This window comes from Octopus sinensis, linkage group LG10 (genome assembly GCF_006345805.1).
Source record: "Octopus sinensis linkage group LG10, ASM634580v1, whole genome shotgun sequence".
NCBI lineage: Eukaryota > Metazoa > Mollusca > Cephalopoda > Octopoda > Octopodidae > Octopus > Octopus sinensis.
The window spans coordinates 7,148,764-7,154,175 of NC_043006.1; positions in this window are offsets into that span (position 1 = coordinate 7,148,764).

Consider the following 5,412-nt stretch of genomic DNA (forward strand, 5'->3'; position numbering starts at 1 on the left):
AGCTGCTTTTTCATCAAATTTATCAAGTTTAAGCTTTTCATTACTTTATTGGGCTAATTTTGTTATGCAATTTTGCTTGAATTATTCAAACTAGCTACTTCAGAATATTTTCTACTCTACATCGAGAATTGCGTGTCGCTAGATAAATCGTTTCTATAGCTAATGTTTGTCTCAAGACCAGTATATATCCAATTATTTCTAATTCTTTTTAGATCCTATTAATTATAATGTATTTTTAAACTCTTGATTGATTATTTAAAAACCTGCCATGAATGTATAGATCTAAGATCAAATTCACTAACAGAAATGGCCGTTCTATCATTTTAGAAAGCTAAGTAAAACTGCACTGTCTGCTACTTTCCCCGAGAGAGAAGTATTTCATTTGAGAGAGAGAGATTCAGCTGTTATTTCTTCCATACTGAGAAACACTATAGCAGCTCCCTCGTTGGCTTGTACCAGCTAAAGACCTTACATTATATCTCAGTTAGTCTTCAGGGACAGTACATTTCAGAAAGGAGAAAGAGAAGAACAGAAGGTGGTTGAAAAGATATAGTGAAACATACAGTACGTAGATAGCGAACAAGAGAAAGAATAGCATGAAATTCTAAAGCTTTTGAGATTTTTATCTCTGATCTCTGCAAGTAACCATCGTGAATTTATTTCTACCTGTACAACGATTCTGTAATAGCTCAGATAACCTTTCAACGATAATTAAAGAGTTTCGCCCATTGTATTTTGTTCGTACGCTGTATAAGAGCTCATTATTTCTATGTGAAAAACCATGAATCAATTCTATGATGGCAGCTCTCAGATCGGAATCTTTGCGTGTTTTAGATACTTCTGTGCTTTGTGCATTGTACCTTATTTAATCTTCAATCACTGATGCAATATAACTTAACTAAACCAGATTCTTCAGTCAATGTACCTATATGTGATACGAGGAATCTTCATGCTTTCATAAAATTTGCTGATAACATTGAGCTGAAAGTCCTGCAATTGTTTATATATTTTCATATATTATTCGTAGGTTCAACAGACAAAGGTTTCCACTCTCCTTCTTTCTCTCTACCTCTCTCTCTCTCACTCTTTTATTCACTCAATTTCAATCCCTCTAACTCCACACATACACTCCCACACAAACACACATGTTTGTGTGTATATGTGTGTACATATGTGTGTATGTGCGTATAAATTATATATGTATATAATATATATATATTTATATATATATATATTTATATATATATATATATATATATGCATATGTATATTCATATATGCATATATAAATATAGAGAGAGAGAGGGTGAGAGAGAGAGGGTGAGAGAGAGAGAGGGTGAGAGAGAGAGAGGAGATTGATACGTATAGCATATACGTGAACATATATATAGAGAGAGCAATAAGAAAATGGAGGGGATCAATAGGTGGTTCATCAACTTTTAGACATTATATTATGTCAATTTATTTATTTATTTACTAAAATGACAATTACAAGAATATACATACATGTATAACACATTATGCTTTACATATAAAATATATAAGGATACCAGTAATTATTAAAATGTAACATACTGGAATATATATATATATATATATATATATATATGTATTCTTATACTTCGCAGAATTCCCATGTTCCACAAAATATTGTCCTTAATGGGTCCTAATAGGACATATATTTTGTTTGTTTTCTTTTTCCCCGACAGTCTGTGGACCCTTGCCGAATGCTTTTATTTTTACAGGAAATCAAGAATGTGAATGCTCCCCATCACATTCTTAATAGTCCAGCAAAGCCTGCTAAGAGATAGAGAGAGGAAAAGAGCTGTAGGGAGGAAAAAAGATGCAGAGAGGTAGAAAGGAGGAGAGAGGTGCAGATCAACTCCTGTACTTGACTGGCATGTTATTCGACGAACCCGGAGAGAATAAAACACAAAATGGACCTGGATTTCATTTGAACTCAGATCTAATGAACAACAGACATAATCTTGTAACCACTCCAGTTTAGATAAAGGTTACGTATGCGATATTGCAGCTAATTGTATCTTTTCCTCTCCTAATTCAGCGAATGTTTAGAACTGATAAAACCGTATCTCTTCTTTTTTCTCCCCTCTTTCATCTAACGTATCTCTTAATATTTCTTGAGGTATCTTCTCACGTCCTTTCTCTTATACACATTTCTCTGTCCATTCATTCTTTTACCCTTCTTCCGTCTACGCTTCTATCTCACTGTTTCTTTCATTTCTAGAGTTATTTCTAAATACGTTGTCAACAGTTAAGCACTTTAAAAAATATTAATTTAAAAAAATTTTAGAATCACAGTATTTGTAATCCTCTTTTTTGATCAAATATACAGGAGCATTATCAACTAATTACTTAAAGCATTTAGTCAGGGAACGGTAACGTGAAACACGGTAGAACCTCGGTGTAAAATCTAAATATTGATAATTGTCGTGATTATTAAAGCTACTTAATGTATTAATTACTTGACCATGTTTTTATATATGCCTCTGTTACATTCTTGCGTGCACGTACGTATATCTCGTCAACAAAAATGGCATAAATTAACTTCAGGATTATTAAATTTCTTAGAGAAGCCTGCTATACATCAGAATTAATGTAAGAAGATAGCTTTCTGGTCTGATAGCATGGAATGTTCTTCTGCTGAACAACAAAAGGACGAACATATCTAAGAGGGGAACAAATGAAATTAATGCATTTTATGAATGCTAATTCAAATTGTGTTTGACATGATGATATTATGTGCAAGTATTTTAGTATATTCATTTGTGAAACACACTCTAAAAACGAAGCTGAAAGAAGACATGAAACAGTAGCACTGTTTCGATAAAAACGAAGACCGAATTGAACCTTATCGTGTTACAAGACAGTTAACGACGTCGATGTTATACGGAATAAAATGCGAAGGCTTGCTTTGTAATGGAGAGATCAATTCTAACTGAGTTTTCCGGTTTATAGGCTGCGTAATTTTGTTCAGTGAACAATACGTCAAACGACCGACTGAAAAGTATAGGTGAAGGGGATATAGTGCTAATATCTATTCTACACGCTTTTTATAAATCAAAATATTTCATCATTGCCAAAATATCTTAGATTTAATGTGAAGGACAAATGAATGTATCAAATGATTGAAAAGACTTATTAGTTCTGTGTTCAGGAACGTTCGTCAATATATTTCCATAAATTCGTCTAATTTACGAAAGACTTATAATTAAAATGCTGCTAGATAATAAATACATGTGAATAGTGTGATTCCAAGGCACTTAAATATTGTTCTCTTGTAAGAAGTGCTTTCTACGGAAACTCAGGTTGGCAGAGCTCGAAGATTTTCATATGGTAACATTTTCTAAAGTAAGGATCCCAGATCTTCATAAATATAACAAAGATTTTCTACTGACATCAATTACCATTTTGCAATGCTTCTTAGGCAGTTATAATACCCTCTAGAAATATTCTACACAACAAATATCATTAGATAGCAGAAGACGGATATTCTTACACATAATAATATGAATATGAATAACTCTTCGTCCCTATGGGGAAGAGGATAACTTCAGTGTCGCCTAACATATTGTTTATGTGCATTAGTTGATAATAATGTCTGTTTATTTTATCTCGTTTGAGGTGTCTCACGCTTACGACATTTTAGGTAGATAGATATACATCCATATATATATATAAACAGGCAGATAGGCAGACAGACAGAGAGTCATATATACATATATACACTAGGGGTGTATGAAAACTTTTGAGCCTTGAAGTCTTGCACCATGTCTTTTTTTTGAGGCGCAAGACTTTTCATACACTCCTTGCATATATATATATGTGTGTGTATATATATATATAATATATATATATATATATATATATATATATATAATATATATATATATATGTATACATACATACATACATACTACATACATACATACATACATACATACATACATACATATATATATATATATACACACATACACTTTTCCGTTCGTCGGACAGCTTTGTTAAAATGGAACAGAAATAACAATATAATGAAAACTAGTTAAAGGATACACCTTTAAAAATGGGAAATATACCAGATCGAAATCGGTATTGTTCGTAACAACGATAGTGTAGTTGATGAACGTAAGGCCGAATATTCGACGTTGCAAAAGGTGATGTGGCTAACCATTAGTTTGCTTTAACCTTTACACTATTACTCTCTTCGACAACCATTCCTGACCCTTTCCGCATGAATGGCAAGGATCGGAATCCTGCTGCCAAACATATGGCCGTCCTGCAGCAACGCTCTCCAGACAGAGTTTGATCACAGCCACAGAAGCTCCACAGAGCCGTCTGAATTGAGCCGAAGTCTCTGTTCAAAAGTGTGATGAATTCTGGTCCTCGAACGCTTTCAGAGCGCTTGCTGCGCTACAGTTTTGTAGTGCCCGTTCCAGCTACCTATGTCACGTCTCACAGCCTTTACATTGTTCAAGGGGCAGTGATGAACAGTCATGATGCGGGTGTTTTAATATCCGACATGAATCATCATGTTACAGGTAATTTTTTCCAATATTGAGATAGCTTCAAGCCGTCCACCTCAACCAGCTTTTTGTCAAATACATTTTTAATATTTAAACTCTCCGACGCCATTCATTGTTCATCAATACATCAAGCTGTTTCTGAAAACACGAGACATAGAATCGTTAAATTTAGCTTGAGTACCCTGTATACATATGCAATATGTGTGTGTGTGTGTGTGTGTGTGTGTGCGTGTGTGTGTGTGTGTGTGTGTGGTGTGTGTGTGTGTGTGCGCGTGCTTTAGAATCTCACAACTTCTACATTTGATCGCATATACTTCTAGACTTTCGCTCGAATAATATAATGAGATTTGCAAGTTTTGGAGTGACATTTAAGAGTAATACCTACAAGATAATTTTGAAATTTAGACATTTCCTTTCGAAACTGATATTTAAAAAATACGGTATAGTACGTTTATTTCCATGTTGAAAATGTAACAGCATTGATAATATCAAATGATTTCGACAGTCTGTGTAGGCTGGGGAAAATAATCAACTTTACTAGAAATATCAAATGATCGTTTCTGTTTTGTTTTTTTCTTTTAATCTACAAATGTTCGGTTCAACAATGATGTTCACCAACATCACGGTAAATGAAACTTCACCCATTTGTATGGCTTTTATTTTATATAGATATTTTTGGTTTTATTGCCTATTTTAATAAATCAATAATTTAGGAACATTTTCTATTACAGTTGAAATATATAACCACATAATAGCGATTCATAATGCGAATATGTGTTTGTGAGCGAGTGTGTGTATATGTATCTGTGTGTGTGATAACTAATACTTACATGCCACCATATTTGACTCTTTTAAAATTTTTAACTCT